The sequence below is a fragment of the Gavia stellata genome, chromosome 3, assembly GCF_030936135.1.
Source record: "Gavia stellata isolate bGavSte3 chromosome 3, bGavSte3.hap2, whole genome shotgun sequence".
In the NCBI taxonomy this organism is placed as follows: Eukaryota; Metazoa; Chordata; class Aves; order Gaviiformes; family Gaviidae; genus Gavia; species Gavia stellata.
Genome location: NC_082596.1, coordinates 1,754,768 through 1,764,982, shown reverse-complemented (window position 1 = coordinate 1,764,982; position 10,215 = coordinate 1,754,768).

Sequence of the window (10,215 nt, the reverse complement as noted above, 5' to 3'; positions counted from 1 at the left end):
TCTGTGATTCTGTGCTGGGGCAGGTCATGAACAGCAGCCCCATTGGCAACCTCAGCAGAGAGACCGAGAGAGGAGGAGAAGGCAAAAGATGCCCTAGCTGCTGGAGATGTTTCCTCCACATGAACAGCACAAGGGCTTCAGGGACTTGTCCAGCATGTCAGTCTCCTTGGCACTTGAATGACCTCAGCTCCTGCTTGACTGTCACTACAAACCCACTGCTGTCCGGAAAGAAAATAATAAAGAATTAATCAAGACAAACCTCTCATCAGTGTTAATGCTTCACAGCTCCTTGGCCACTGTACTGGAGCATTTCAAATGCCTGGTAGTTTGCTTTGCCTTATGAAATAATCAGGATGGAGAGGCAGCCAGCATGGTGGCCTCAGCCCTGGGCGCTGCTCCCACCGTCATGCCTTTGTATGTGCTCCCGAAATGGGCATGGAGGAAATGGCCTGCAAAGGGCTTTCAAAGACTTCACTCCTTCATTTCATGAGCAAAGGGATCGTGCTGCTCTCTCCCTTCCCGTACCAACACCTTCTCTTTCTCTTCCTCTCACCCCAAGGGATGCCCATATCTCCCCTGCCATCTAACCTCACACAGCCCCAGCCTTCTCCAGCGCAGACCTCAAGGGCACTAACTGCTCTGGTGACATCCTCCAGGAGACAGTCCCAAGCTCTGAACAATGACACGTGCCAATGGCCCTGCAAACCTACTTCTGGGGGGGGTCACAGCATTTCCACAGCATCGCTCTACCCACAGCAGCCATCACAGGGCAATATTACTGCAAACAGACCCCACACATCACTAGTCTTGGTGAAGTACCAAACCGTTGGAGCCTTCTCAGGACCATAAGGCTGCACAGGACAACTATGAAGTTATGGTTGGCCCACCACACCTACAGCAGCGATTAGCTACCCCCCATCTTAGGTATTCATGGGCATTGTTACTGTAGTATTGGAGCATCTTGAGGACCACCTTGACCCAGAGGAAGAGTGATATGGCAGTTTGGTTCATTCAACAGGCAGCGCACTGCAGGGCTCAAAGGATTTGAGAGCCAAAGAGCTAGTTTAGAGCAATGAACAAGCAGAGCTGAGCAGGGAATAATTTTCCTGCCCTGCAAAACTGCTTGGCCCTCAGCTCTGAGGTCCTGAGATACATCTGCAGGTCATTGAAACATGGTCTGCAGATGTGATATTATGTCCACCAAAGCTGGATAGGACTGACAACCAGGGCCCAGCAAAAAGCATTAACATCTCCCCTAAACTTAGATGTCTCCATTGTACATGTCTCCATCTGAGCCGCGTACCTATGGCTTCATTCATAGTCCAGAGAGAAAAGCCAGCATTTTTGTGGTGTGTTCATCCAAACAAACATAGGCATTTACTTTAGATTGAATGAACCTCCAGTGACTCTCTCCGGTGATGATAGAGTGACTGAAGCTGCCTGGTCCAAGGGAAGATGCTCATGTTTCATCGGATGAAACCTGCGGTACCTGACCACCAACCAGGCAGTGTCGTCTGAGTGTAACGCATCCACCCTGCAAGCCTGGGTCTCCTTCAGCTCTGCAAGCAGGAAAGAAAGGAGGAAATTTAAGTTGAGGCTTGATTGCTCTTTTCTACTTTTAATGGCTTTAATTTTCTTCACCTCAAGCAGCTTTCTTCTTATTCAATTGATGGCACAGTCACAATTTTTTTACCTCCATCACTGGCTTATCTCTTGTGGTAGTGTGCGCCCATGGCTTAGCCTCTGCCAAACTGCCCAGGAACAGCAAGTCTTGCACTTCCCAGATGGGCAGGGAAAGCCCCAAATGTATGAGAGGCAGCACACAGCCTCATGGGCATGATTGCCCACACAAGGGAGGAAGGATGGAATGTGCCCTTCACCCCTGCCATCTCCCATAACTCTTCAACCACAGCACCAGGCATTGCAACTGGACCTCCAGCAAATCCACCTTCAGCATCTCCATCCTAATCCTCCTGCCAGGAAAGCAAGATCAGCTTGGGAGAGTGAGGAATTTGGGATCTGTGGGGTCCTTGCTTTGATTTCTGTGTGGCTTGTTTGCCGCTGCAAAGTCAGCCTCCACGCACGCATCGCCAGTAGTGAGACAGAAGCTCTGAAGACTTCTTGCTCACTCTCCATAGGACACACCTCCTCTTGCATTGGCTTCCTGAAATCACCTGTATTAAGATGCATCCCTGGTACCACAAGCAGCTTCCAGTGGATTTTAATGGAGCACACCGACTCGGGCGCTTTCATTTTAAATGCCTCACTCAGGGCAGCTGTTGAGAGCTCTGACAGCATTTCATATAGGCAAGGATGTGGGAGGTTGGGAAGCGGGAAAGAAGTGGGCTTGGAAGCAACACAAAAACCACTGTTAATTATTTCATGGAGGAAAAGACACAATAGACACAACAGGAATGAAACAGCAGTGAGCACATCCCAAAAAACAGCCCTGGAAACCCAAAGGTCAAGAGGCACCAAGAGCTGCATCCATGCGCCGGGGTGCTGAGCACCCTTTGTCTCAGCCCTGCTGACACAGCATTAGAAGAGACCTTGGGGGATAAGAGGAAGATGCTTTGGACCATGCAGGATTGGACCTCCCCTCTGCACCGCTGGGCTTTGCCACTCTCCCAGACACCATTCAGGGTTTGCTCAAAAGCTGGGGCAAGATGCAAACTGCAATGGAAACAGGGTTAGAAAGCAACATTGTGGGACATGGTTTAAAGGGCGTGGTGGTGGTAGTTGATGGTTGGACTTGATGATCTTACAGGTCTTTTCCAACCTTAGTGATTCTGCGATTCTGTGATGAACGTGGCTGATAAGCTCAATTTAAACCTCAGCTTACCCTTCCTCCGCCCAAGACCTCCCCATGCTTCCCCCGGACCCATCACCGTAACGGGAAGAGTTATGGGAGACATGCTGGCCCATGGCCACCTCCTCCTGCAGGCTTAGAGAACTGCACATGCAAAGGCTAGTCAATTAGACCATGCCAGGGACTATTCCTGGGTACCAGGACTAAAAGGCACGTTGGACGAGGCCACCCCACGCTGCAGCTGACTTTGGCTGGTTGGACACAAGCCCTGCCATGCCAGTCACCATCAGGACCAGAGGTCTGTGGCCCTGTTGAGCTTAGCAGCAGAGATGTAGCCAAAAGCCCAGCCCCTTGGGGAAAGTTTTAGGTGCCTTTGGGAGCTACGTGGCTCCTTTTTGAGGCGGAGATGGTTTTAATCCCTGTGTTGCTTCTTGCTCTGGCGCTTGGATGCAGAGCAAGATGTTAAACCCATCTCCTGTGCTGCCAGCCCTTGCTCCCACACTGCCGGGAAAGATCACCCTGACTGCAACCCCAGTGCAATCAAAGCGAATCAAAACACGACTGGGAAAGACAACAGGAGAGGAGCAGCCGCGAGTCGGTGCTAAATGCTCAGTGTGATGTAAAATCGGCCTCGGCTGCGTATGCAAAACTCGCCCCACAGAAACAATGCGCATTAGGAAACCAGAGCTGCCCCTGGATACCACACATGTTACGGGGAGATGATTTACATCAAGTCCTTTCTAGAGGAAACTGCCAGCCTTGACAGGCAACAGATTTGACCTCCCTTGACAATTGCCCCAATTTGCTCAGCTCTTTGCTTTATGGATCTTGGCCAGGTTTTGTTTTGGTTGCTTAAATATTTCTTCTTTGTGGGTATTTTTTTTTTTTTTAAGTGAATTTAGCACCATTAGAAGACGCCTGACTGACAACCCTGGCAACCAGGGACTCTTTAACCACACGATGCATGTGTCACCATGAGGTGCAGAGGAGTCTTCTGCGTAAACAGTGGCTGTTTTTAAAACCATCAGCAAATATTCAGTCATGAGAACTGTTCCTGCACCTCTGCTTGCTTCACGACCTGGGCTAGAGAAGCCTGAAAATTGGATATCTTATCCGTGGTGGCTAAAGAGGCTTTGGGATTCATCTCATATCATTTTATCCCCATTTGTTTATCACATCAGTAATTCTGCCTTGTTCTAAACCTTCGGGGATTTTTTTTAATTTTCTGGAAGCATGGGTGGTTAACCGGGGACTATGCAAAAGGGAAAGATGCCATCAAGGAGCGTGGAGCAAGGGCCAGTGATGTGTGTTCGCACAGCTAACAGCTCCGCATTGGTTTTAGTCAACACTATTTAACTCAAACACCCCACTCACCATGAGAAGGAAAACAAACGCGAAAATCTGTTTAAACTGCAACTTTCTTGATGCAGCACTTAGGAGCTGATCCGCTATTCTGCATCCCCCGATGAATTTTTGGGAAAAGATCAAAAAGGTTGAGATTGAGTGTTCCTTTTATGGAACGTGTGGACGTGGCATTGCAGGACATGGTTTAATGGGCATGGTGGTGCTAGTTGATGGTTGGACTTGATGATCTTACAGGTCTTTTCCAACCTTAGTGATTCTGTGATAGCCTCAAGTGACAAGCAAGCAGGGAGAGAAGCACACACCTCCCCAAATACTGGAAGAACATTCAGGCTGTTTTTACCCATGATGAATTAGGTTTTTGCCTTTGCAAAGTCACCTTCATATCTTTATGGTGCTAACCCTCCTTAGCAGCCCCTCCCTTTAGGGAGTGGTGGCAAACCTCCAGGGCAAGTGCTTTCCTCCACAGGCTGGAGGAGATGCTGGATTAGGAAAAAGTTCTTTACTGAGAGAGTGGTGAAGCACTGGAACAGGCTGCCCAGGGAGGTGGCAGAGTCACCATCCCTGGAGGGGTTCAAAAACGTGTAGACTTGGCTCTGTGGGACATGGTTTAGTGGGCATGGTGGTGTTGGGTTCATGGTTGGACTTGATGATCTTACAGGTCTTTTCCAACCTTAATGATTCTGTGATTCTGTGACTGTGGGACAAGAGCAGCTCAGCAGGGACAGGCGATGGACGTGGTGGCTGACAGCCCCACCACACTGATGTTAGCATGGCTACGTGAACCCAGCTCACTGTTTTCCATCCGCAGCTGAACTTGCATGCTGTAGGATCCTGATGCTCTCTCTCTGTGCTGGACATGATTTCTCACCCCCATATCAGACCCATGGACCAGCCAGACCAGGCAACACCAAAACAACATCCAGGAGCCAGAGACTGTGCTCCTACATGGGCTCTACCAGAAACCTGCTCTATGCAGTTGGGACAGCCCTCAGCATGATGGGTGGGGTCCCGCACCCCAAAAAGGACTAAGGGGCACGGTGGAGGTGTCCAGACTCTCCCTATGGGATGGTCTGTGAAGGAAGCACAGCAACAGGAGAGCAAAGCCAGTAACCCCGGTGAGCAAACCCAAGCTGCCATGCAGAAATCGAGATCTCATGGTCAGCTGAGAGGAGCAAATGGATCGCCCCCTCCTCTCTCTGCCAGTGCATGGATGAAGCAAAGAAATAGCAGAATGCCCTGTTCTCCCATAACAGCACTCAGGAAGGGTGCAGCCCGGAGAAGGAGAGCCTCCCAGTGCTGCCCAGGCCACCTGTGAGCATGCATCGGGTATGGTGCATCCCCTTCACACAGGGTCTGGCATGGAAAAGCCCTTCAGCCTCTGCCCTGCACTGAAGAGGTCGAATCTGATCCTTTTCTAGGACTCGCCATCAAGGAAACAAGACTCTGTATTTTCTTTCCCTTACTTTTGTTTCTAATATTCTATGGGCCATTTTCACTTGATCCAGATGGAAAATAATGTAGCTCTCTCTCCTAGCCCTTCTTCTCCAATATCTGATAACAACAGTGCACCTATCATCCCCCCCCACCCCCCATCCTAGATTACTGTGGTGCCCCAAATCCCACCTGCTGTCCCATGGGCCATCAGGTCTAATCCTGCTATCCCCAAACACCTCCCTGCCCACGGTGCTGCCCAGCTGCTCACACCTCCGCCCCTGTCCCTGAAAAGACTTCTGTCCCAAATCCTGCTCCAATGTCCCCCAACGTTTCGGTGTCCACGAGTCTGGCCCCAGCATCCCAGGAGGATCTGTGGCCCACAGCATCACCATGCCTCCATAAGACAATCCCACCCTGTTGCCATGAAAGTCCCAATGCCCCCCCATATCCAAGAGTACCTCAGTGCTTAAAACCCTACCCAAAGCCCCAGAGTACCTTGTTGCCCTGTTGCTCTGGCTTCCCCCATCGAATCACAGAATCATCGAATGGTTTGGGTTGGAAGGGACCTTTAAAGGTCATCCAGTCCAACCCCCCTGCCATGAGCAGGGACATCTCCAACCAGATCAGGTTGCTCAGAGCCCCGTCCAACCTGACCTGGGATGTTTCCAGGGATGGGGCATCTACCACCTCTTTGGGCAACCTGGGCCAGTGTTTCACCACCCCCATCGTAAAAAACTTCTTCCTTAAACCTAATCTGAATCTACCCTCTTTTAGTTTAGAACCATTACCCTTTGTCTTATCACACCAGGCCCTACCAAATAGTCTGTCCCCATAGTGCCGTGCTACCCGCAAACCTACCCTAGCATCCTCCAACGTCCTGTCCCACGCCCGTCCCCCCCACAGCTACTGCAGCCACGTTACCCCAAATCCCTAAAAGGGCAATGAATCCCCTGGCCACCTCCCAGCAGAGCATCCAGCATCTCTAGTCTGGCCACTCAAAGGCCACAAAGCCATTTTCTCCAGCCCAAAGTCCCCCAAAGTGGTCTTTTCTGACCCTTCTGCTGGGGGAATTCAGGCTTGCTGGGGATTTTTGCACAAAGAGCTGTATAGGGGCAAGGGGGATGCGTGGAGGATTGCTCTTGTGGCTTAGGTAGGGTTAACAGCTTGGAAGCGGTGGCTGGAAGATGCCACAGCAGGAGACCGGTGACCCACTAACAGACCTTTGCAACCCAAATGATTCCTGGTCTCAGGTTTCTGGTATATCAGAAGAGAAGGGGGAGCCGGGGAGGGATGGGGGGAGAAAACTGCCTACACAGTGGAAACATGAAAAATAGCAACAACAACAAGGAGCAAAAAAAAAAAAAAAAAAAAAATCAAAGAGAATAAGTGAGTGCTGATTACACCACAACACAAAGCAATCCTGAGCGAGCTGCAGCCTGCGCTGAGCCACCCCCCCTTGCACCCCTCCTGCTTCTAACCCCCCATGGAGAGCTAATGCCCATGGGGAAGGGAGCACAGCTCAAAAACAAAACGTGTAGGGGCCAGCAAGGGTTGAGTAAACCCACCCTGACCTCACCGACTGCCACTGAAGTGTCCCCAAGCCCGTGGGGTGGCAGTTCCCCAGCATTCCCGCATCCCGTTTCCCCCATCTTCCCCAGCAGCACTGCCTCCCCCTAACCACAGCCACGGGGATGAAGGTATGGGAAAAGAGGTTGGAAGTCCAGGTGATGGAAAACAGGGTTGAAAGCACATGCGCACAGCAGTCCCTGCCCCGAAAGTCTCTTGGACAATGTAATATAACCCTCAGCTAGATGGGCCAAGGCACAGCCCCCACACACATTTGCAGCCAGGGAAACTGAGGCACTGGGAAACATTCTTCTCCAAGAATGGGGTTAGAGGTCCTTATTGGGAAAAGATTCTCCTCCACCCCTCCCACCCGTTCCCACCGAGGCTACATTCATTAATGCCCATAAAGAGCTCAGCGCTGCCTTGGCGGGGAAGTGCTGCGTTAATACAGTGCATTATCCTAATTATCCACGTGGCTTCATCCAGCTTCCGGACGATTACGGCGCAAGAGCACAGCGGAGCAGCACATGCCATTTGCGACCCCGCTCTTGGAGCTGGGTGCAGCCAGCAGCGTGGGTACCCCCATCCTAATGAGTCTCCCATGCCCCGTAACACCTTATTCCCCTCTCCGAGCATCGTGGGGAGGGTTTGGGACCCTGACGATGCTGCTTGGTCCAGCACCAAGTGCTGTGCAGGATGCTCTCCTCGGCAGAGATAATGTCCAAAGATGCTCCAAGGAGCACCAACGTATATGAGAAGGGATAGAGACTAAGCTTTGTGCCTGGGGAGGGGTGGCAGGGCCACAGCCCCTCTTACCAGTGCGTAAGTGACATCTTCCCGCCCTCCAGCTCGCCTGCTGGAGGGGGACACATCTGTCCCCACAGCCCCAAAAGCGCCTGGGGACAGGGTGCACCCTCCAGCAGTCAAGGGGGGAACTGCTGGAGCTTATTTCCCAGGGCGCACACCCAGCTGCGAGCACAGGGAAGCTGCCAAAGTCCGGGAGAAAAACACTGATTAATATCGTCCTCCGGTGGATCCCGCGCTGCAGATGTGCAGGCTGCTGACTCGGCAGCTCCTCGCAAGGAGACCTGGAGCCAGCAAAGCCGGCGGGAGCGAGCGTGTGTGCATGGACTCACGCACCACGTAGCTCCTGGGGGGACGATACGGCACGGGGGCAAGGCTGGCACTGGGATGCTCAGCATGGGTGCCGTCCTCCCATCCCATAAGGTCTCCAGAGCAAAGAGTCGCTCCGTCCCCTAACATCTGGTGGCACTCACCGTCTCGGGAACAGCATCCCGACAAGATGCCTGCGACAGGCAGCTGCCTGTGGAGATGGCTGGGGCAGGCTGCCTGCAGGCAGAGGCAGGTGGCAATGAAGCCGCTTACATCAGCTCCCGGGCCGGATGCTGTCCTTGCAAGTATGAAGACCAGAGACCTTTTATTCCAAGTTGGTTTTTTTAATTTTATTTTAAGAAAAGCTGAAACTCCCGGCACGCTTCTGCAATAACCTACCGCTGGACAGCTGCATGATAATACGCACTCATATTACCCGTTTCTAATTAAACCCGAGAGCCTCCTTCTCTGATGAACTAACCCATTGGAAAATAATCAGTAGGTGACCAATACCAGAGCAAAAAGCAGGGAGAAAGACGTTGCCGTCAGCTGGGCCCTGCCTGATTAGACGGGGAAGTAAAGTCTCTCGGCAAACAGGAATTGACTGCCGTGTGTTGGTCCAGCACTGCATCGATCCACGCGGTCGCGTTTAGGAATGTTAATGAGCTTGCACGGAGGCAAAAGGAAATCATTTGTGTAAGAAAATACAGCTCTTGATGGGGTGTTATTTCTAGGAAGAGTTGATTCGACACCAGCTCAGGAACTTCATCTTCGGGGTGGTCAGGGGGCTGCCTGGTGGAGATGGGGCAGCAGGGAACGAAAGAGATGGTCCTTGGGCATGGGGCTGATTTCTCTGCTGGACATGGATTTGGGAAGGATGCCTGGTGCAGACCCCATGAGCAGCAGCCCTGGCTCTGAGCTGCTCACACAGACAGGGCATGGAGGGACCAAACGGGATACACAACCACCCAAAAAGCAAAACGCAGTCCCTATGTGGGGACAGGCCTTTGCCTGAAGGCTCCCTCCCTCCCATCCAACCACCTCCATCCCATTGCCCATTCCTCCCACAGTCAACCTGCCTCCTATTGACCATCCCTTCAACTCAACCACCTCTATCTCATTGTCTGTTCCTCCTACCACAACCACTTCCATCCCTCCCATCACAACCACCTCCAGACCGTTGCCTATCTCTTCTAACGAACCATCTCTGCCCCATCGCCCATCCCTCCCACCCAGCCGCCTCCATCCCCTTGCTCATCTCTCCCACAAGAACCATCCCCAGCTTGTTGCCCATCCCCCCTGGTCAACCACCTCCATTCCATTGCCCATCCCTCCCATCCAACACCTCCCTCCCATGGCCCACCCTTCCCACACAACCACCCCACCACCAGAACCACACCTGGTGCTTCCCACAGGGCCCAGACCATACAGTATTGCTCACACTGGGGCCACCATGTCTCCCCCCGCTCAGTTCCACCACCCAGCTTTTACAGAGCACAGGAGAGGAGCATCAGGGAGAGGAGATGCCAGATGGGTGCAGCTGCTGCAAAAGTAGGCTCATACATCTTTAACCACTGCCCAAACTTTGCCAGCTGTGCATTTGTGATGGGTGAGAAAGGAGCCAGGCCTGGAGTACCTCAGCCTCACCAGGACCTCCACACCTCCCTTCCAGTGCGGCATGGCCCCATCAATATTTCATGCCTGACCTTGTGGCTTTAGCAGCCTTTTGCTTGGTTTTCATTGCAGTTTTCTTCTCTCCTCCTCTACTGTCTGTCCGGCGCTTCCTCAGCCTGCACTAATGCCCTGTCCCAGGAGACCCTTTGGACCCCCAAGGTGGCTCCTGAAATATTCATGGGCAGGAACCTCTGGCCAGGGAGGCTGCACGGGGCAACCTTGCCTGCGATGGCAGTGTGAGCATGGCCCTCAGC